The sequence below is a fragment of the Lissotriton helveticus genome, chromosome 6 (genome assembly GCF_964261635.1).
Source record: "Lissotriton helveticus chromosome 6, aLisHel1.1, whole genome shotgun sequence".
Taxonomy (NCBI): Eukaryota; Metazoa; Chordata; class Amphibia; order Caudata; family Salamandridae; genus Lissotriton; species Lissotriton helveticus.
The window spans coordinates 1,776,639,208-1,776,664,270 of record NC_136067.1 but is presented as its reverse complement, the minus strand read 5'-3'; the positions used below and the strand labels follow the sequence as shown (position 1 = coordinate 1,776,664,270).

Genomic DNA, 25,063 nt, shown 5'->3' with positions numbered 1-25,063 from the left:
AGTGGCCAAAATCGATACAGAAAAGGGGGTGGTGATGAACAGAGTGTCTGAATTAAGCAGACCACTCTTACCCAGTCCAAAGATCAGGGCTTAATCCATCACCGTTATTTATCTCACTGCCCCATCCCAGCTCAGAACCTGGCTATATGCAAATTAGTCTGTCCCTGGCCCAGTGCATCATGGGAACAGGGCAGACCAAACTACCAAGCCAATTCTTCACCAGAAAGGAGACAAGCTACCGGGGACCGGTTTCTGGCATTTCAGCCTCTTCGGCCCGGCTTGCTTGAATCCTGATGGAGCAGTGAGAAAGGGACTCATGTCTGAGTATACCCTGCCACACCTATAGTGGCCAAAATCGATACAGAAAAGGGGGTTCTGAAACTGGGATGGTGCAATGAGCTAAAAAACGGTGTTGGATCTAGCCCTGATCTCTTGACTGGGTGAGAGTACTCTGCTTTATTCAGAGACTCTGTCCATCACCACCCCTTGTTGTAAATTACATCTCCCAGGTATGTCAGTGGCACTGCCCAGCACCAATAAAAAGTCGATGATGCGTGTTCAAACCAAACCTGTGGCACTTGATACCTGTCAGGCAGTGAACCACACCACGTGCAAAAGGATACCAAATGAACATTTATAGCGCACACGCCACAGAGTAGATGCATCTCGGAGCTTGATTAATACCTCATGTCAGGGCCACCCCTCCGAGCCATGATTCTTAAAACCCTCTGATGCCCTTAAGCTTCGCCTGACATCTTGCAGGCCAGATCATGTTTCGCTCCCGCCTGAATTGGCACCGCGCCTAGAGGCCAACACGTACGAAAAGTGCCCGAGATACATTACATAAGTACGCACAAACAAATTGTTGTTACTATTTTCAACTGAATGGAACTCAACTCCGCCCTTTGATCTGAGAAGGATAAAAGGCTGAGCCTTTCCGATCCATGTGCGAAATAATTAAGCTAGCATACAACATTAATCACGAACAATAAAGTGGGTCATCAGCTTGTTTTCAGAAGAACACTTGTAAATCACTTTCACAATTAAAATGTAAATATGTATTATTTTTTATTAGCCAATCTAATAAAGCATTCATGAACTGGATTGCCTTTTAGCATGGACAATCTACATTCTGAGAAACATTAAAAGCATAGTTACTTCTGCCAGGATTTTAACAGACCGCACAGTTCTTTGCTACAGGTGCATTAACCCGCTGTAACCGTGCAAACAAGCCAGAAAAAGACCGGTTCATACAAACGTGTGAAGCCCCGGCATTTCAGGGCACACTAGTTGAGAGAGTTACATGTGTAATAAAAACACAATCACACCCCTTCTATTTTAGACAGTGGTTCTTCCCAGCCGAAGCTCACCTTCTCCTGGCAGCCTGCTCATTAGCACACAAAGCGGCTGGAGAGTCTGTCACTCCGCTCAGCTGGCCATGTAAGTTTCAGATGTAAGTGGCCGGGAGTAGGAAATCCTGTTATATCCTGCCAGCCAATTAAACCACTCAAAGGCTGCAACTTCAATCGCCTAACAAGGGCCGGCTGTGTGTGTGGGAACACAGAGCGGCCGCCCCACCGAAATCCATATTTAAGGAGACAAGAGGGAAGGGAGGCCTAAAAGTACGGAGTGCCGTGTAAAGATTATTTTGCTGAAAGATAGAATATATATACACACACACACACACATATATATTATATGCACACGCACATATATACACACATTTATACACATACGTGTATATATACACACACACACACACACATATTATATATATATATATATATATATATATATATATAATATGTTATGTATTTGCACAGTTAGCAATTTTGCGTATTTGCACTTGTAGTATGCTTATACTAGTGGCGGCTAAGCATTTGCACTTTATAAAAAGAATTCCTTGCTCTAGCTGTTAAAAGCTATACCACAATCCCTGGAATTATGGGAAGACCTCTGAATGCATGTTATCACCAATCAATGTCATGCAAAACTTCCAACTTGGCTCCGTTGCAAAATGGCCGTACTATTAATTACGTACAATGCAATTGGGTTTCTGCCTCAGTCCTCTCTTTAGTTCAATGTAAGTGTAGGGGATTTTTGGCGCGTTTAATCAATTAACCAATGTATTTAAATGATTCATGTACCGCTTACCCGCTGACAGTGAGCAAGGGCGTTCACGCCCGAAACGCGTCTGTTTGGCAGTGTGTTGCACCTCTGCACTTTATATGCAATAAAGGACGAAGAAATATCCTAAGAAAGTCTGGCTGTGGATTTATTCATCTGTGTCTGCGCACTGGGTTTTGTGTGGAAGCGCCGCATCAACTTTCCGGTTGGAATCTATATGTCACAGGACGTGGTCGGCTCCTGTATACGCAGACCCTTCCTTCAGAGCTAAGCAGGCTGGTAAAGACGGACCGTCAAGGATTGTGTTGCTGGGAAGCAAAACATACCAGCCCCCTGCATCGTGGTACCTCTCACGGAATCGTTCATTCCAGTGACCGGGTTTTTGGTGTGCCGAGGGAACCGTCGGAAGTCGGAGCCGTTTGGCACGGAAGCCTAGTTGCGTTAGTGGACTACGGAAGTGAGAACCCGAAGCAGGTCGAGGAAGTATCCGAGCAGCCAGCGGTAAGGAGACGCACGAGGCAAGAGCAGTCTCTAACATTTGCTATATATCATTTGTGCATACCCAGTGAGGAGCAACCATGTCAGAGGAGCGGGAACGGGAGGAGGCTTTTGAGCAACTGTTTTTAAATTTGCCCACAGTTAAACAGAGCGGCAATACAAGCAAAAACGCCACGGTGGCCAAAGATAGCGATGTGAGAAAACTTTTGCGTGAGCTAGAGAAACACATGAGAAGCGAACTCACAAAATGGTGGGAGATTCGCTCACTAGAAAAGTATCGAGAAGTGAACCGGGTTCCCAGGGGCCTCAGAATTATGCTGGTTCCCAGCTTTGAAAATCCGAATCCATTACTGTTGAAGGATTGGGCAGAGAGCAACCTGGAAGCATCTATGAGGCTTTTGTGCTTGTTGGTAAAATATGCGAAAATTGATAGGGACAACGACCTTTTGGAAATAACAAGGATTAATGAGGAATTGGCCAAAGATATGTTTTCAAAGGACAGTGCCCTTATCGAACAAACGCGGAAAGACATAAAAGATCGGCTAAGCAAGCACGAAAACACTATCAAACAAAGGAAAGTGTATAAATTTGCACGAGATGAACAGGATTACAAATTGGGGCAAATTTATACGTTTGCGAAAAAATATGATCATCTGCGCAAACAAAGAGCTACAGGAAACAAACAGCCCAAACCTGTGCCAGCACCCCCTCAAGCCCAATCGAACGAATCGGGAACAGGCATTCTTACTGCCTCAAGTTCAACAGAGAGCCTTGTCCCAAGCAGTGAAGAATCGGATGGAGGAGCCCAGGGTTCAGAGGAAGGGGATTTGGGGCAACTCACCCTGGAAGAAGAGATGGAGTTCGTGAGGACTCAAAGAAAGGGTACTCTACGCTCGAGAAACGCGAAAACAAACGTCGCAGAAACCAAAGACGTAGGGAACGCCGCAAATGCGCCAAGAAACAAAGGGAGGCCACAAAGGAAGAAGAACGCTGTGAACAAGTAGCAGCGATCGAGAAAACAATTGTAAATCTGACCAATGTACAACTAGATCAAGCGGAAAAACAACTGTTGGCTTTAGGACTTTCCTTTTGCCCTGAGAGCAATTTTAACTATGGGAACACGCGAGTAGATGTCTTTAAGTTTATTAGGAAACTAAAATTGCGGAAATACTATGCTATCAAAGGGGGCTCAACTCAAACTAAAAAAACTGGCCCATCTACATCCAACCCGGATAGAAGTGGGCTACAAGCCAGAGATGTTCCCCTTTTAAAATCTATGCATGGGTTACGCAACGAACTGACATCCACCCCTTGCACTCAGGAAGTGGCCAATGAAGAAAATGTTGAAATTGGCCAAAGTGAACCGAGTGGCTTTAAACCTGCATCAACATTCATTCCATCCATGCCCAAGGATGCCATAGACACCTATGCAGATTTACTAACAGATGGACTAAAGAAATTGCACACACAAGTCAGCAGGCAAAGAAACAACATTAATGCAAAAACTAAATCATACAACGACTTGATGAAGAAATTGCAATCTGATAATACCATCATAATCAACCAATCAGATAAAGGTGGTAATGTGGTTCTTTGGAGCAGAGCTGAATATATGGAAGAAGCGTATCGCCACCTCAATGACACAGTCTGTTATGAACCGTGTGACTTTAGAACAGTCAAGAATATTCAAACAGCTTATTGGAAACAATTAAATGGATGGAAACGGGATGGTCTTCTTACCAAGGAAGAAATGAAATATCTGTATAAAGAACATCCTGTTATACCGAACTTATACTTTATTCCAAAGGTCCACAAGGGGGTAAGACCAGTACCTGGGAGACCAATAGTATCAGCCATCCATAGTTTGTTTGAGAATACATCAAAGTACATTGATCATTATTTGCAAGACTTTGTGACCACTTTACCAGCATACATTAGAGACAGTACAGACTTTTTGAGAAATTTGGAACAATGTGAATGGTCTGCAGACTTTCTACTGATTACCATGGACATTGCCTGCCTTTATACCAGTATATCCCATCAAGACGGTTTGAAGGCTTTAAGGTATTTCCTCAGTAAAAGACCAGTAGAACTCCACAAACATAACGCAATGTTGTTAACCATGGTTGAATTGTGCCTCAATAATAATGTCTTTCTGTTTGACGACAAAATGTTCAGGCAGTTAAGAGGGGTCGCTATGGGGGCATGTTTCTCTCCGACCTACGCGGGGCTCCACGTGGGTTGGTGGGAGGAGCATGTCCTGAAGACGCAATATTCGACCATTTGGCAGGAAAATATTATCAAGTACATGCGATACATTGATGATATTTTCATCATTTGGCGAGGGAGCAAGGAAGAAGCAAATAATTTTGTCAATGCCATTAACATCAATGACTCCAACCTCATATTTAGCGCAGACATAAGTGAGACCAACATTAGCTTTCTTGACGTTCAAGTCAGTATAGTTAATGGTGCCATAACAACAGGCCTGTATAGGAAAAGCACAGCAGGTAACACTATTCTGCACGCTCAGAGTTTCCATCCGGGACACACTATCAGATCTATCCCTTATGGGGAGTTCCTTAGAATACACAGAACGTGTAGTTCATCAGAGCAAAGGAACCTCCACCAATTGGATGCTATGGAAAGGATGGAAGCTAGGGGTTACAAACCCAGTGCCCTTAGATTGGCAATGAACAATGCTAATAAATTGGACAGATCCAAACTTCTGCAGGCCCCCAGTGACGCCACATCTATGGTTGACAACTTAGATGGCAATAGTAACACCATTAGATTGATTACCGGCTTCAGCCGACAGGCCAACCAAATTTCCAAATTGGTCAGGAAACAGTGGTCAGTTATTCTTACAGACCCCATTTTGAAACAGATAATGCCCAATAAACCTGAAATAACATACAGGCGAGCCTACAGCATGAGAAATGCTTTAGTCTCCAGTTCCCCTGAAACAGCTAACAAGGCAGATTGGTTGTCACCACGGAAGGGCTTCTTCCGTTGTATATCATGTAGGGCGTGCAAATTCGGTACCAACACCAAATCGTATACGACGCCATTTGACGACAAACCAATCAATATAAGAGCCCATTTCAATTGTAAAACTGAGTTAGCAGTCTATGTTCTCACGTGTTCGTGCAATTTGAGGTACGTTGGTAGCACGAAATTGCCAGTGCACCAACGTATCCTACAACACCTGAGAGCAATAGTGAACTGTGATAAAAGTTACCCAGTAGCTCGCCATTTTGATCAATTTCATAATCGAAATCTTTCCCATCTAAGTTATTTTGTAATAGATGCGGTAAGGACTAGCAAGAAAGGTGGCGATTATGAAAAACGATTAAGGCAGATGGAGTCCCTGTATATAGTTCGCCTCAACACCAAGATCCCGGGAGGTTTGAATATGGGGGAAGATCTGAGTACCTTTTTGTAAATAATGGCCGTACAGTCATCAAGGTTTAAACCCCATGGGCAATCTGTTAATCATGTTGTCAAACATTTCCTGAGCATTGCATTTCTATCAGCAGCTGTATGTCAGTGTATTACTTACGTTCCACACACACCATAGGCGCCATGCATGACTACTTATCTCTATTTATGAATATATGACACTATAGATGATGATTTAGGTCAAGAATTATGGGCCGTAGTTATGCATGAAATGATATCTGTCAATCTTTTTGATATGTGGACAAAGATGTAACCTTATGTATTTACATATTTTAATTCACTGAAACAGTTTAAGTTTGGAATTTTTTCCCTTCACATCCTGATGTCTTCCTTTCGATGTAAGGAGGACATCCCAGCACTCCCTCACCTTCTGGTTATTTTTCTGTATCTTTTCTAGCGGTAGAACAGTGCATTGGTTGAATTGGATATATACTATACGCGCCGACACATTGACCATTTATTATAACAGTGGAAACCCATTTTCAAGAGCTTAATAACAGTCATCAGGATTTTCCATGTGATGAAGTTATGACATACAATGGAATCTTTCAACGTTGCCCATATGTTGTGGATACAATGTGGTATGAGTTATTGAAACGCAAGGTCTTGATTTCTGTATTGTGTATATATATGAGATGACATTATTTGCCAGTTAATGTATTTGCACAAAGTATTTTGGACTTATAATGTTTGCACAAAAATGGCTGCTGAGCATTTGCACTTTATATTGTTTATATACTCAATGTTTTATTGTGTAAATTAACGTATTTATACAATTAATATGTTATGTACTTGCACAGTTAGCAATTTTGCGTATTTGCACTTGTAGTATGCTTATACTAGTGGCGGCTAAGCATTTGCACTTTATAAAAAGAATTCCTTGCTCTAGCTGTTAAAAGCTATACCACAATCCCTGGAATTATGGGAAGACCTCTGAATGCATGTTATCACCAATCAATGTCATGCAAAACTTCCAACTTGGCTCCGTTGCAAAATGGCCGTACTATTAATTACGTACAATGCAATTGGGTTTCTGCCTCAGTCCTCTCTTTAGTTCAATGTAAGTGTAGGGGATTTTTGGCGCGTTTAATCAATTAACCAATGTATTTAAATGATTCATGTACCGCTTACCCGCTGACAGTGAGCAAGGGCGTTCACGCCCGAAACGCGTCTGTTTGGCAGTGTGTTGCACCTCTGCACTTTATATGCAATAAAGGACGAAGAAATATCCTAAGAAAGTCTGGCTGTGGATTTATTCATCTGTGTCTGCGCACTGGGTTTTGTGTGGAAGCGCCGCATCAACTTTCCGGTTGGAATCTATATATATATATATATATATATATATATACACACACACATATATATATCGATCTCTGGCTTCGGGAAACGGACTTTTGAGCGAGTAAAGTATAATACAGCAATTGCAAGGGTTCGATGGGCCACTCTCCACTGGATAATAGAGTTGGCAAAACGCTAAAAAAAGATAGACATAGAACAATAACTGCTGAATAAGGTGTGCTTCCACGTCAACGAGCCTAGGCCCCAAATACTGTACCGTTTTAATCTCCAGATGTTATTCGCCATCTTGACCACAGATCACATTATTCTCGAGCCCCATGTAAGAGTCTGCGCGGGGTGGCGGGATCTGACCAGTGAGGTACGTACAGTTAGAAGACACATTCCAAATTAAAGTATCCGGTTTCAAAAAGAGTTTTGTTTCCGCTTGGTGAGTTTACACGCAAGCTTGTGTACTCGAAACGAGCGCGGCCTCCCAATTTCTTATTGCGGAACCTCTTTCAGAACAGTTTCTCTTCTCAAATAGTGCTGCGACGTGGTGGAAAAGAAACCGTGGGCGCTTTAGAAAACACCAATTTAATTTAAAAGCCACTAAGTGTTCCTCTCAGTCGAGGGGTCAGTGAGTGTCAAAGCCAAGAGGGCTGGGGTGATTTAATATTCTGTATCTGGTGCCACTTTAAGATATTATTTCCAGCCCAGAGAAGCACTTCGAAATGAGCAGATGTCGGTGTTGGAACCGCCCCTTGCAGAAAGGAGAGAGATAACGAACGCATCCGAGTCACCAACCGCTGGGACAACATCTGGCCGCGTAAATAACGCCAACTGACTTGTGCAAAGCACCAGCAAACCTAACATTGCAGAAGGCACTGCTACCAGGGAGGTGTGCGTTTGGTTGCTTGTGGTGGTTTAAAGGGAGGGAGGTGATGTTATGAAATGTGTGATTTCCCAAAAGTTAATTAAGCGACTTATGTCTAGTGGGGTGAAGGAGGGCATTCATAATAAATGCTCCGCTTTCGGAGCTTCGTGAACTCGCCGCCGCAGAACCTTTGGGAAATCGGGGAAAGGATCGGGTTACCCTGGCACAGACGGTGGCCTGCTCCCTGGCACAGGTCGGGACACACTTTGCAGCATCTTAAACAAGCTACTGCCCGGCCACCATCTTCGCCGAAATGACGAAAACAAACATTGAAAGAAAAAAAAGTAAACCCGCCCACCGCCGCAATGACGTTCTTAAAGGGGCGGGATGAGTAAAAATCGCCAGAACGCCCACGAATCTGGTCCGGCCATGACGGACAGATCTCTGTTCCAATGGCTAGCCTCCATTTATGGAGCTAGCCAATGGAACAGAGGGCGTATTCCAAAGCCACATATTATTATTCTCATTAGGTTTTCACCTGCGTGAAAAAGCTGCGCAGCGCGATCGGTACAGACGTGCAGCTCCTGTGCATACCGCTTTTTTGTCTGTATGGGTGTCCAACGTTATCCTCTACTCCCGCTTCTTGGAGCAGCACAGGAGGGGTCCGGTGCACACAGTTCTTGCGATCTGGGCTGATGCCCGGATCCTGTTAATATCAGTGCACAGGTCCTGTCCCTGTGCACATACAAAAGCTAGTGACCCCTTGCTACAGCACATATATCCAACTCCTCTGCACACAACTCTTGTGTGGAGTGCACGTGTCCAGATTATGCCCACTTGGCGCCTTTGATCAGTGCAGATTCCAAGTGGCTGTGCATGCAACACACACCTCCAGAGGCGATGAGCTGTTCCCTCAGCACCGCCTGCGCACACCGCTTATTTGCATATAGCTCACGTTACGTTCTTGTAGTTCATGTGCCCTTCCCCATGCTAAGCATCGCCCGTGCACAGTTCGACATGCGGAAGATCCTCTCGGTTCTACATGTGGAAGAGCCCCGTGGGATGGATTACTCCTCTATTTGTCACATGATCCAATTCGCTGTCCATCCCCAAAAAAGACCAGGAAGGGAGGGTAGGAGGCAGATCTGATAGGTTAGCTAGGCTACTGCTAGCTGCTGATTGGCTGCATTCAGCCATCTGCAGTGCGTAGAAGGGGTTCTCGGACGGCCATGCTCTGAGTGGCGCACAATTACCAAGTAGGAGTTCAGGAAGTCGGTTAGCGGTGAGTGTAAGGCCAGTTAGGGTGACCAACTGCATGGGTGCAAATTCAGGAAGGTGAGTGTAAAAATTCAGGACAAAGGGTCAAAATTCAGGACAAAAATTCAGGACAGAAGGTCAAAATTCAGGACAACATTTCGGGACAAAAGGTAAGTCTTACAGACACATCAGATGGTCGCGCAATAGTATATAAGTAAATAGACAACCACTTAAGTACAAGTCAAAATAAGTTTATATTAGGTAGAGACAATCGTGTACTTCACCAGCGACCTCAGAACACGCTCTGAGGACAAGCACGAGCGGTCCTCTCTAGAGGCTGGTGTCTCGTCGCATCTTCTTGTCCAGCGTCTTGAGGTTCGTGCGAAAGGGACAGTCACTAGCAATCCTTGCAGGAGGCTTGATACTGATCTAATCCTCGCTTCAGCGCCTTGAGATTACAGTGCAAGGACAAACACTAGCGATGCTCTCAGGTGAGTGTACATCGGTGTATCTCCTTGCCTCATCGCCTTGTACACAAGCAGTAACTATTCTCTGAAGATACTTGCATCCGAGAGTTGTCTCCCTTGCTTGCCCCAGCGCAGCGTGTGGGGGGGGCTCTGTGTGGCTGTGTGAGGGGGGCTCTGTGTGGGTGTGTGAGGGGGGCTCTGTGTGGGTGTGTGTGTGGGGCTCTGTGTGGGTGTGTGTGGGGGGGCTCTGTGGGTGTGTGTGGGGGGCTCTGTGGGTGTGTGTGGGGGGCTGTGTGTGTGTGGGGGCTCTGTGTGTGGGGGGCTCTGTGTGTGGGGGCTCTCTGTGGGTGTGTGTGTGTGTGGGTGTGTGTGTGTGTGTGTGTGGGTGGCATTTGCGAGAGATTAAGCTATTGGCATTGTAAATGACAATGCCATTTATTTATCTGTTTTCCAAACCAACACAAATAAAAATGTTGTCATTTACAATGCAAATAGCTCTAACTTTTGCAAAGGCGAAACCGTTGCATTGTAAATGCTTGTTACACAATGCTTTTTATTTGCAATGATTTGTTTCTCTATTGAGTGATAGATTCTGCATCTACTATTTAACAAGCATTAGCATAGCCAATAGGTCTCGCCTTTGGGACCTTATAAGTATTTAGTTATCAAGCACAATATCCTTGGTGCAACAACATCAAGTGTTGCATGGCTAAAGACTTATAAGGTCCTAAAGGCGAGACCTATTGGCTATGCCAATGCTTGTTTTGAGTGAGTAGCTTGTGCAGGTATGCCACTGTGAGGTAGAGATGCTGCAAGTGCTTTTACAGGAGCCCTGGTGACATTGTGCCTCTTCAAAATGTATCTAGGGTCTGGTGTAATACTTCTAGCCCCTATTCCTGTCTTCTCGCACCCAATGCATCCTTAAATGTCCAATGTACAGCCGGGGTTGACACTCCTATTACCCCTGCCCTCCAGTGACACTTTACCTGTCACGGGTGGATGTGGTGGTGGTGGTGGTGGATGTGGTGGTTGTGGTGGATGTGGTGGTTGTGGTGGATGGGGTGATGGTGGCGTACGTCGTGGTGGTGTGGTGGACGTGGTGGTGGTGGTGGACGTGGTGGTGGTGGACGTGGTGGTGGACGTGGTGGTGGTGGACGTGGTGGTGGTGGTGGACGTGGTGGTGGACGTGGTGGTGGTGGTGGACGTGGTGGTGGTGGACGTGGTGGTGGAGGACGTGGTGGTGGAGGACATGGTGGTGGTGGTGGACATGGTGGTGGTGGATGTGGTGGTGGTGGACGTGGTGGTGGTGGACGTGGTGGTGGTGGACGTGGTGGTGGTGGACGTGGTGGTGGTGGACATGGTGGTGGTGGACATGGTGGACGTGGTGGTGGACGTGGTGGTGGACGTGGTGGTGGTGGTGGACGTGGTGCAGGACGTGGTCATGGTGGTGGACATGGTGGTAGACATGGTGGTGGACGTGGTGGGGTGGTGGTGGACGACTATTGGGTGGGAGGGTGCTGGTAGAATGCAGAAGGAGAGGAGGATCTCGCAGGGGGAACATGGGAGAGTCTGTTTTTTTGTTATTTACAATAGAATTAATGCTATCACAGAGACGGAAGAGGTTACAGCATGTGGTTTACCAACCACAACACTTTGCTCCTAGCAGCTAATTGAGTGCGCACGGTGGATGGTGTTATTGATAAGATTAACAGATTCACCTCCCAGACAGCAGACAAAGTGCTGGGGAACGTGTCTGTCCTGTAAGAAGTATGTAGGTAGGCATACGTTTACCAGCTGGCACATTTAATATTCTGCAATGTACTAAAGGTGCCTAAACAGGGTATTATAGCTCCTGCATACACCCAAAAAATGCATACTGCTTTGACAAAGAAAGCGCTGTTAGGAGATTGCATTATGAAAGCAAAGTAGGGAAAACTTTGGCTGAACACTTGTAAGCAGTGGTTTCAGAGAGGAAGAGGAGTTTGTAAACAACCCGGCCCTAAAATGGAACGAGATATAGCATTAAGAAATAAAGCACAGTTATAGTGATTGATGTAGTTTACAGTGGGAGCTGTAAGTGGGATACCACAGCATAGACACTACCCAAAAGCCACACAGCAGCAAATCAAATAAGCAAGTGATGCCACACGCAAGCAGCATCGCGATCAGCGGTCTTCACTTTTGAAGCACTGCACTCGTGCTTGTGGCGGCATCCACCTTGCAGGAGCGAGCAGCGGCCATATGTTTGTAATTAACATGGCCGCGCCACTGCTTGCTCCCGCAAGGTGGATCCTGCCACAAGCACAAGTGCATTGCTTCAAAAGTGAAGACGGATGGCTAACGGCCCTCCTAGAGCAACGCATGCGTGCTCCCTAGGCAAGACCTAAAAAGGGAGACGACAGAGAACTGGAAAATTACAGTCTAATCGAATTTTTTGACATTGGACAATTTATGCTAAAAAAATAAATATTAAACAGGAATGTCCAATTCATTAAAATCAAATTAAAATTTAATAATAATAATTTAAAAATTCAAAGAGGGTTTCGCGGCCCATTAATACTGAGAAGAACATTTTATATACATATATGTGTGTATGTGCTCCACAATCCTCGCTCTTCCACATAGCGAAAGGATTGACGGAACCATAAATGAAAGGTACTTTTGTTTGATTATTTATTCACCACACCATAGTACAAACAAAATACGGACGGTCTACGCATTTCAGCTCTCAGACTTCTACTGGACCATGGAGTCCCTTCGTCTACAGCTTCTTTAAAGTGTTCATGTGCCTTAGCCCCTCATCACTTTTAATTGCAATACATCACTAGACTGCTAATCTTCATATTCGATGAGTGGCAACATTTGTAAGCCATTTTGAAGTGTGCTTGTAAAGTACATACAACTCATTTCAATGTATTTCTTTTTATGGCATTGAAAGGTTGACATAAAGTGCAGGTGCATATATTTTCCTAATATAATGGGAATTTGATACATTCATTCTCGAGATGATCTCAGGAAGTTTGTGTTGATTTTAGTATAGAAGAGTTTTTTTTAAAGGTTTAAATACATTAGAATTATAAAAGTTAAATACACTCTTTGTCTTTCACAATCATGTGTCAACTACTAACAAAATTCAATATTAAAGTGATCCGTGCAATTCAGAAGATATAAGTGAGAGAAGTTTCTATAATATTTCATTAAATATTAACTTTCTCTTTTCCAATAGTAAAGTACATTATAATGAATTCCAATATCATTTCATCTTTATAATTCTAAAACAATGTTAAAGACTTCTTTTCACCAAATTCCATAGACGTTTCTGTGTTTTTTTCTTTTTCTAATGATCAATTCACATATATATATGTACAAGTAAAGTGCTAGTGTAATTAAATAGACAAGATTTAAAAATGCGTTATTGCATCATCCTGTTATTACTTTTTCTACAATTCTAATTTTCTTTTCTTTCCTCCTTTCAGATCTTAAAACAATTGAGAGAAGGTTATGACCGAAGAAATTACATTTTCTTAAATGAGTTTGATTTCTACAGGTGTATGTGCAGTTCTGCGTCCATATTCTGTCCAAAAGGTTTTTCTGTTCCAATTGCTAAAATGAGACGTGATTCTGATCGTCTTAGGTCTAAAGTTCTTTCACCTATCCATTCTTTTCTTCTTACAAGTTTTATGCCAAAGTACTTCAGTTGTTGACTGTCACTAGCATGAAGGCTGAAAAAGGGTTTGGCAATTGGGTAGGAAAAGTCTTTATTTTTGATAGCACGTAGATGCTGAAGAATTTGCACTTTCAGTTTGTTTATTGTACTTACTACATATTGTTTCCCACAAGGGCATTCCAATATGTATACTACATATTTTGACTCACAGGTGATATGCTCTTTAATTTGCTCAGTTTTTCTACTTTGAAGTTTGTACGTTAAAGAATTTTGACCATGCTCACATGCTTGGCACTTTGAACATTTCCAGAAGCCTGGGGTATTTAACCAGGATTATATCATTGGTGGTTTTATATCAAGGTGGCTTTGTGTGAGGATTTCTCCCAGGGAGGCTGTCTTCTTGTATGTGATACTTGGGTTCAGGAACAGTGTCTTTTTTAGGGTTTCATCTCGAGCCAGAACTTTCCAATTTCTTTGTGTAATCTCTTTTAGCTCTCTGTTCTCATTATTGATGTCTATGATCAGCCGTATTTTTTTATCTTCATTGTCTTTCCCATAAGTTTTTGTTGTCGTGTTAAAAGATAATCTCTTGGTTTTTGCGGTTTCATTACTTCTAGAGTATAACCTCTTTCGAGAAAGCGAGCACTCATTTCTTCCAATTTTTGTTCGATGTCTGTTGATTCTGAGCAGTTCCTCTTTGCTCTGAGTATTTATCAGTATGGTATGCTCCACTTTAACTTTTTGGGATGTTCACTGTTCGCATGGAGGATACCGTTACAAGTTGGTTTTCGGTGCATTTTTGTGCCGGGTTTTAGATTTTTGATGAACACTTCTACATCCACGAAGACAACACCTAATTTGCTAATTGAGGATGTAAATGACAGTTTATATTTGTTGTTGTTCAATCGGTTTATGATAGTTCCAAGAACACTTTTATTTCCCTCCCATAGCACGAACAGATCATCAATGAATCTTGTCCAGAATTTGATGTTCAACTTTTTCTGATCCTTCATAATTTCAGTTTCCCATAGGAGATTGGTATAAGTTGGCGCAAAGGATGAACCCATAGCGGTCCACGTTTTTTGTCAAAAGAGGTCTCCTTTGAAGAGAAATATGTTGCGGGTTAAACAATATGTTAACATTTCCAATAACATTTCTAAATGTTCTAAAAAACGTATTGATCATGTTTGTAGGAAAGATTTTACAGCTGATATTCCTTTCTCATGGATAAGTCATGTATATAAAGATGTTACATCTAGAGTTGTCATTATGAATTCTTTTTCCCATGGGATTTTTTTTATTTTATTGAGGCAGTCCATTGTGTCTAGTAGATAAGATGGTAGAGAGATAACGTTGTCTATTAAAAAGATGTCAATAAATCTATAAGTTTTTTCTAAAAGTGACCCAATGGAACTCACTATAGGTCTTTCCGGTGGATTTATTAATGATGTATGCACTTTCGGTAGAAAGTATATTGTTGGGATAGTGGGATAATCAACCTTTAAATACATGTACTCTTCAAAACGAATCAGGTCTCGATCTTTCCATTCCTGTAATTTACGATGATATTCTTTAGTCCAGACTTCCATGGGGTTGTTTTTGAGTTTTTCATAATGGTCTTCATTACTCAGTTGCCTGTTGCCTTCTTTTATATATTTGTTAAGATCTTGGATTACAATATTAACGCCTTTGTCCGAGGCTGATGATATTAGGATCTTCCTTTATTTCCTTTAGGGCTCTGTGTTCTCCTTGTGTAAGATTCCAAGTTTTAAAATTATTTTTCTTGATATGACAGTTATTTTGTATTAGTTGATTAATATCATCTATCATAATATCTTGAAATAGACTAATTTTGTTACTGCGTGGCAGATGTGGGCAGAACGTTGATTGTGCCTTTAACCCGCTATCTCCTCCTTTCCATGTGGAGATACCCAGCTTCTGAAAAAATGGTTTGTCGGTTTCCTTAGGTTGTATCAGTTCAGTGGATTTGAGTTCTTGTTCTTCTCCTAGAGATACCAGGGTTCTTAAAGTTGCAATGTCTTTTTGGCTTATTGGTGATATATACATAACTGTCTTTCTTGTTTTGGCTGGGTTCTGTGGTTTACTCTCAAAATGTGTTTTAAACTTAAGTTTGCAGCAAAATTTAAACAGATCAATGCGAAGGTTGGGTAGGTTGATATCATTGTTGGGGCAGAAAGAGAGTCCTTTGTTTAATAATTGAATCTGATGAGGACCTAAGATTTTAGTGGAGATGTTGATCATTAAGACCTTCTTGATTCGTTTTTTTCAGTTTTGTTTTTTCTTTCCTCTTCCTTTTTTGTTTTTTGCTTCGTTTTCTGCTTCTTCCGATTGTGGTTTGCTTTGTCCTCTCCCCCACATGGTCCCTCTTCCTCTCCCTCTTTGTCGTTTGATCATCTGGACTTATCGCACATTTAACCATTACTGCTCTATTTTTATACATGTCGTACTTTCTTGCGAATGTGTAAATCCGTCAACCTGCGTAGTCTATTCTGTCCCGGCTGAATAGGTTTGCTTTCCTTTTTTCCACTTCTATCTCATGTTTGTTTAGCTTTTTCTCAATTGCCTTCCTCATTTACAGTACATTTTTCTAGTTCTTCCTCTAGTGCCTTGATTTTTGAGTTATTTTCTCCTATTTCCTTTCCGCGTACATGATCAAAGTTTTCATTAATTTGAAGGAGCACTCATTTGTATCAGTTTGCCATTGTTTTATCTCGTCTATAACCAAGTCATTTAAAGTTGGCATGATTAAAATTCTTTGACTTCTCGGCACTCTTGTATTCAATTTATTTTCCAAGGGTGGTCTTTTCCTACCATTTGTTTATTTCCATCAGACGATTTTGTTCTAACTCTCTAATGACACAATTTATTGTCCTCCTTTTTCCTTCTCCCTGGATCTCCTTTGTATTTCCGCTTGATCATGCTGTCATGTTATCATTCAACAATTAACATCCTCTTTGTGTTCTGCTCCTCCTTTCTGCCATATTTGAATATGAAGATCATCACTGATTTCTTTTGTTGCCTTGGTGTGTTATTTTTTGTCTCTTTCAGTTCTTGTTTTGTAGATTACTGTGTAAGCTTTCTTTTACTCCTATAATTTTGTTTCAGTATTGTAGGATTCAGGGAAATGCTTTGTGAAATTGAATTCTGAGTTTGTATATTTTTTTTCTCTTATTTTCCCGTTCAATATCTCTTAAACTGAAGCGGTTACAGCCGGGCGGCTGTACACTCACAGTCAGTTTCTTCCCCCAGCGCGGTTAAATTCCCAGCAGCTTTCCTTGAGCACGTGGTTCGGGAAGGAACCGCCACCCGAATGCCACCTCCACATCGTTTGGGCTGCCGCTCACTATGCCTCCCCCCGCCTCTTGTACTCACCTCTAGGAATTCACCGTTTACCAAGTTGGCCACGATTTCTATTATCACGCCGAGAGCGATGTCAGCATTCGTTCAGAGACGCCGGCAGAATTTCCCCATAATCCTTCCATCAGCTGCAAGATTCATGCCATCTTGTCTCACTCCCAGAGTGCTTGTGATGTGCAATAAAGAGACACTGCATTCAATATGCTCCACAATCCTAGCTCTTCCACATAGCAAAAAGATTCATGGCACCATAAATTAAAGATACTTTTTTTGATTATTTATTTACCACACCATAGTGCAAACAAAGTACTGATGGTCTACACGTTTTGGCTCTCAGCCTTCTACTGGACCATAGAGTCCCTTTGTCTAGAGCATCTTTAAAGTGTTATGTGCTTTAGCCCCTCATCACTTTTCATTGCAATACATCACTAGACTGCTAATCTTCATATTCTATGAGTGACAACATTTGTGAGCCATTTTGAAGTGTGCTTATATATATATGTGTATGCATTAATATTAAATTATATTGAGTTAATATCTTAATTCAAATTAAGAATTGATTGTACAATTAATTTAAAATATATGTTCTATTTTAAATTTAATTAAATCACAAATTATAATATAATTTTAATGTAATCATTGATTTTATACATATATATATATATATATATATATATATATACATACACACATATATTTACATTACACACACACATATATACAAATATAAGTGTCTATAGGTAAAAACAATACTTATCACCTTACCTGTCGTAAAATATTCCTGAAAAAATCGTAACGTACTCCCGATGCAATGGTTAAACTGAAACTGCTGCCGATATAATTATCTGCAAGCTAACAACTGACATTCCTTGCCACCAGGAATCTCCTCCCCAGTATGACGCTGATCTAATAATGAAATGGTAAGAATTCGCAGTTTCTACCCTTTTCAAGACATCTTCACAAATCTTGGTAGTCTTTGGGTAATATAGCTTTGAGGAATTACACCTAATGGGCATACTGTAACAATGGTTGCAGGCTAATGCCGAGCTTATAGGGCAGTAGTGGCAGCAAAACATTGCTCTTTACAAAGTACTGAGGAAGAATATTTGTTTCAGGATTGCAATGATTGACAGATAATGCTGCACTAGCCAGAGCGTACCTTGAATTATCAATGTGTTATAAATCAATTAGGTCTACCCCTATATAATGGTAGAAAATGAGCTCAAGTACACCAAGAGGTTATTCCCGAGCCTTCCACATCCATTTCAGACTTTGGATTTCTGCAAACAATGGAATCTGAATGTCCTGTGCACTTTTTAATGTCAACTTTTTTAGTAACCCTGGACCCTAGCAGAATAGCTCGTGAAATAATCTGCAGTCCCTCAAAAGAGGTGCGTATATTGAACGTTAAAAGGGCCACTGCACTAATGGCAATGGTTCTGCTACTTGAAGTAAACCAGATTGATGCAGTCTTTCCACTTAAGGTAAAACCTTCAAAAAAGTTTTTTAAATACCTGACATTTTTCAAGGGCACCGACTTATGTGCAATAGACACAGTGTCTAGTCACTGGCACTCCTGCTGTTCGTTAAACAAGGGTCAGTTAATGGGATGCACTCATGGCAATTCAGAAGTGGCTTTATCAAAACATCAGAAAAAAAAGACAAGTTTTTTCCTATCAAGAACGTCTTTTATCTCGATGCTGATTTATCAGCTGTGACAATTCAGGAGGATGGAATAGATCTTAGATTGCAATGGTGTAGTACCTAACATCTCTAAGCATGTTGTTCCGCACTCAGAAGAAAACGTTTGAATCCTATGGTCAAGCAATCTCTTCAACCAACCAAAATGGGTCACATATGTTAAAAGGTGTTTGCTTCAGATTTAGCAAGAATAAATGTTTATTTGGCTACTGCTGGCTAATATGAAATATGTTTGTCAATTTGGAGGAAAAGTTATAAAAGAGAGCATCATTATTCCCAGCAAATGACTTGTTCAGGTAGCAGCATTTCACCGGAGACATAAAAGAAAGGCAACCTAGGTGTAGGTCACTCTGGAGTCTTCACCTTTTGCAGGACCCGATATTTTTGCTGGTTTTAGAACTCCATGCGCTTTATGCCTGCTAACCAGAAGTAAAGTGCCTGTGTTCTCCTTATAAACATGTTTGAATTGGCATATTCCTAATTGGTACATTTAACTTACATATAAGGCCCTAGTGTATGGTACAAGATGCACTCAGGCCTAGAAGCTAAATGCTAGTGGACTGCACAAACAACCAGGGGATGGATGGATTGAATGCTTGAATTAATCTCAGCCACTGGCAGAGGATCGAGACACATCCCAATCCATCATTTTTTGTCCCCCATGCCACCCCAGTTTGGACACAGCCATATGCAAATCAGTCGTGACTCTGCTCCTCAGGGGAACAGTCCAACCCTAACTGACAGGCCAGGCCCTCCCTGAACCGGAATATAGGCAATCTAGGACTGGTTTCACCTTAGTTAGCACTCTTCAGCCAGGTACAGCTCGGTTCCACTGGCACATATTGCACCATTCACTACAGATGCAGTGAAAACATAGCTTAAGGCCTAGCACTGTAGCCTGCATGTAGCAATGTAAAAACCAGCAATCCGACCTGTCAAAATATACTCTTTTGACAGGTGAAAACCTTCCTTTTAAATATTAATGTGTCACCCCTATGTAGGTAAGCCTTGTAGCCCACAAGGCAGGGTGAATCGTTTTTAAAAGAAGGACATGTAGAAATGTAATGTTAACATGTTTTTACAGTTGACTAGTCCACAAAAGCTATTTTCACTTTAGCAGGCTTAGCTGCCTGACATAGAATACCAGAGTGCAGAATAAAATACTAATATCGTATCTTGGGAATGAAACCAGCTAGAAATATAATTAAACAATTTCTAATCGTTATGAAATTCCAATTTAATGGCGAACTCCGATTTTAATAAATGTTACGGAAAAATAAGTCTTAGAAAGTTACCTTTTCCCTACTTGAGGTTGCTGGAGGCTAATGCATTTGCTTTTCAGCTTCGTAGTTATAATTTGAATTGGTTTGAAATACCATCCAGGGACAAACAATAGGCTGACCTGAATGAGCAGAGATAACTATTCTGAACCCCACAGAATAAGCAGGGTGAGACTGTGGTCCTCCTTTTGACAGCACAGTGTCAAATATTTCTTGGCACATCTGCTGAGCCACATGTAACACTTGAAAGGGAGAGAACAGGATGCCAAGATAATTCCTCTGTACCTACTGTCTGGTTGCTGAAGAAGCCACCTTTTGTCCTGCCAAACTTCTGGATCGGGGTTTATTAGGGCTATAATTGCTGCCTCACACTGGATTTTAGTGTTAGATGCAGAAGGATAGTAGGATTGCCACAGTACACGCCCCACGCACACCCTCATCCCTCAGAGCCCATGTTTAGTGTGGTCAAAGACTTCTGCATCTTGAAAATGCCTAAAGTGGGTAAGGTTGGCCCTGCAAACCTTTACCCCATTGGTTAGAACATGCATAGGCATCATTCCCACCCACTAGCTCAAGCAAGGCATAAAAATGTCATCTCCAACCATCCACTTCAGAACACTGCTGAACCTGAGAAAAAACAGAAGAGAACTGAACCTGCTGCCTGTGACCTAAGAGGAGGCCTGGGGGACTGGACCTGCTCCCTCTTGTATGCAGGACAAAGAGGTGGACTTCAAGTCTCAGAAGGCTGATCTCCTGTTCAAGCTACAGGGATACTACAAACTACATGAGTTCCTTCCTGCAATGGCCCAGCGGCAACTGGACTTTGACTGCTACCTGCTAGTGTCCTCTGCCTGACACCCTGTGAGTCTCAACATGTCTCCCCTGAGGTTCCCAGGCAGCTTTAATAGTGTCCTCCTGAGGTGGATTGGGACTTAAAGTACAAAGTCGGAAGGTAAAATCTTTGACCAGGATGAACCTGATTTGTGTGTCGATCCACGCTCCATCGCGTCCAGCCTCAAATTGTGCCTAGGTCCCAGTCTACTGTGACCACTGACTATCAATTGCACTTTGTTTTTCTTGGTGCTATTACCACTTAAAAAAATTACATCATATTTACGGTTACCCTTATTGCTTTTTTATCATTTGTGTAATTTTGTTTATTACATTTTATTTAAAAAATGTAATTAGTTTAGGATTTTTATTGTTTTGCACTTTGAATTTTCACTATAACATACATATTTTAACATTGGCCTAAGTTAAGCCTGTCTAAACTTGCCAGAGCTACCAGGGGGTTGAGCTCAGGTTAATTCAGTGACTTTGAGGGTTCACCCTGACAAGGGTTGGGATTATTCTTTGAGGTGGGTAGTCACCCACCTCAATTAATAATCCACACTGCTGATGTTGATGACAAGGGACTGTTCTAAGTAACCGGATAATTCCCATAAACAATCAACACATGAATCTGTGTTCCGAGGAGTTGTCTCCTCCCAAGTAAGATTTACTTGAGACAGTTCAACCCAGCTGTGGGCCCTATACCGCTGTAGTCCGTAACACCACTGGGTCAGAGTCATGGTCCATGCTGCTTAGGCAGGCTGAAGCATGGGTTCTGCCAGACAATACAAAGGCTTGCCAAAAACGCAACCAAAATTTTCGGGGGGAGGTGGGGATAAACACTTAGCAGTTAAAAAAATTCTCAATACAATACATACCGACATACCTAGAAATATTTTAGTATCCACTAACCTGTTTGCTGAAGGATAGCAGATGTGAGAAGCTGCAGGTTGATAGGAGACAGTGTAAGAAAAGAGAATGGCTGGTAGTTTACGGAGAAAAATTCAACAAAAAGGACAAGGGATCCTTCAACACAACTACACGGGAGATTAATCCATACAACTGCCAGCGCATGCAGACTACAAGCTTGCAGAGCCAAGAAGATTGTACACCATGCCATTCACACAATTATAGGTCATTTGGGATGTCGCAATCTATCAATTGGTTGCCTAGAACTGGCATGGGTCAGTCTTTACAACTTCCTTTAAATGAACAGAGCGGTCTCTTTCCACTGGAGTTGACCTGAAAATAATCTAGCAAAATTTTGCTGCCGTCACACAGACAATTATATTCTTCAATATAAAGGCAATGTTTTTAATGCACATAGAAGACAGATGCATTCTGTCTTGTGGTGATCATGTTTTAAAAGGTATAGAAATCAGTTGTGATCCATTGCTCTTTAATATAGTCTCATGATTATGCGTGCTCCATACACCATTTCATCTGTTTCTTTCTTTAGCCATCAACAAAGTATCTTTTGATGTTAGAGAAGTAACCACTGAACAGTACAATAATAATGTTCAAGACTTTTATAGTACAGCCAACTGACTTGTAAAAAGAGATTTGAATATGTGCAGGCATAGATCAAGAAATTAATGTTAGAGGTTTTTTACCCTTTTATATACAGCTTAAAATGTGCATTTATCCAATTAAGCACTCCTAATTTTGACAGCAAAGTGAAGTGCATTGAGGTAAAGAGATTTGACGAAGAAGGAACTTTAATACGATAACCCAAAGGAAATGAGACCGCAGTCCCTAACTTGGCCACTAGACTATATTCTCCAAAACAGAGGTGCGCAGGCCCAAGGAAAATCCTGAGATTAACCAACATGTAGCTGACTCCAAAAGGCTGACAGGACAATAGTGAAGCTATTCACATGTAGTTGCCTAGCCTGTTAATGAATGAGCCACAGCTCCCCCTGATTATTCAAAGACTAGTTTACCTCAGTCTAAAATATTTCTCAGAACATATGCTACTTGTTTATTTATATAAATATCAATAATAATAATCTTTATTTGGATATAAAACAACATCCTTAAAAGAAGCGCCGACAGCAATATACATTGTAAAAGCAAAACTGACATCAATAATCAACTTTAAATGGATGCAGAGTTCTCACATTGCAATGTTCACCTCCCTATTGAACAGTCCGGGTAGCGTTAAAAATAACTTAAAAAAATACGGAGGTTGTTATACAGTGATTTACAGTATTAAACTTGTAGGCCAACCCACCGTTAATAAATAATTATAAATGTTAAAAAAAGATCAGATAAAAATAGCAACAGCAGATCAATAGCAGCGAATCATAATAGTGCAGTAATGGATGAAGAACTTTTTTTTATCAAGTTACAAATGATACGATTTGATTTAGGCTGTTCCCAACGCGAGGGGAGCATGCAAAAAGTTGCGGTATGCAAGGCGTATAAACAATGTAAGGCCGATATTTAAAGCTGTATTTTCTGAGCATAAGGCCGCAATGATTGCCTGTCTGCAGGACCGGATTCCCAACCTATTCCACTCCACTTTCAGTTTGCGTCTGCGCTGTGCCATGAGTGCTGGGCAAAGACAAACCACATGCTCCAGAGTTTCAGCCGTCCTGCCGCACCCTCTGCACCATATTTCATCTGACGTGCGACGCCAGCATGGCAGATCTTTTAAAAATTGCCAGTCACCAAGTCTGATGGCCATAAAACTAAGTTTTAGGTGCGAGGAGTAGGTGCAGGACAGATAGGTTGCGGGAGCTAATCGCCCGTACGAGTTCATAATGGCCCATGCATGTCTACGTTTGGCAAGATGGTTTTTATCCATAATGAGGGAACTTATTCGGACGATTTTCTTAATGATGGATTTAAATACTGTCGTACTGGGGTTGAGATCCCATAGGTCACCTGCGGAGAGTTCTTGAATGGACTCCTTGAAAAGGCGACCATACGTGCCCCCTGGGTTTTTCTCGAAGATGTCTTGCCAGACTAGTGACTCCAATGAGCCTATGTCTGCTTGTCTGAGTTTATAGCAGAGATTTAGGAATGTGCCGATGCTGGAGACTTCATAGTTTAATAGGCCAAGTTCTAGCCTAATCTCTGCAGCAGAGGCATTTCTGGGCAAACGAAGGACTTTTTTTAATAAATTTTAGTCATGTGTTGGTTTAAATTCGTGTTCAGTTTATCCCTGAAAATCTCATTACCATATGACAGTGTCGGACCAATCTTTGCTCTCATGACCTCCAGTAGAGGGATTAAACTTGGGCCAGACAGTTTTTTTGAGAGCTTGGAGAGGGTCACCTGTAAGGTCACAGCTTTAGCAGATATCTTCTTACGTTGTTTCGCAAAGTTGCCCCTTGAGTCAAGATTGACCCCTAGGTATTTGTATACACTTCCTACTGCAATCTAAATATGTTACTGAGGTTTTACTAGACCCAACATGCAGCATCAGGCTCTTGGCCTTAACTACATCACATATACTGTTTATCACTATACACTGAATGCACCCCTCAGCTGAATAAATGTAGCAGCACCAGACCTGTTAAGTGATGCATATTTAATATGTTTGTACACCAGCATTTAGTACTATTCTATGCATTTCCAACATTGGTAGGTAAAGCATCTGATTTTCAGATGGTATCACAATTAACTAGAATAGCAAAATGTGCGTAGGTGAAGAGAGTGGTTATTAAAAATATGGTTACCTCAGACTATAACCACAAACATCGTCACTAAACCCAAGTGTGTTGGCCTGTAGAGAAAACAATTGACAGACTTTGCATTTGCGGCTTATGTACCCCCTTCATTGCATTTCATATATTCCATGTTCCTTTATTTGAGAGCATATTTCTCATTCATAAACGCACAGTGCATTTAATGTTGTGTGCACGTGTATGCCATGTAACATTTGCTTGATTATGGTTTGATACTTCAGCAATAGCTCATTCATGTATTCGCATGATGCATAATGCTTTATAAATGTAAGTGAAAGTGCCACCAGATTAATGTTAATTCTTCCTTTAACATGTTCGATGTGAGACCTGTTCTTTTCAAAATATTGAGAAAAGTGTATTTAAGCTGGGTACATACAAGTAGAAGATCGAGAGGATATCTAAGACTTCCTGGGAGACTCTAAAATAGAATAAGCAGAAGCTGATAGCTTTGTGAAGGCCATAGCTATCGAATAGAGAAAGACAATGACCATCTTCACATAGAGCAAAACTTCTGTTGTTCCATTAAGGTATGCGGGAGAGAGGCTACT

General features: G+C 41.7%; 1 protein-coding gene across 1 annotated transcript in view; it reads right to left on the bottom strand.

The window, feature by feature from the left end:
• SRBD1 (S1 RNA binding domain 1) overlaps positions 1 to 25,063 on the bottom strand; it is a 781,048-nt gene that overhangs the window by 735,572 nt on the left and 20,413 nt on the right. The gene's annotated exons all lie outside the window — the stretch shown is intronic.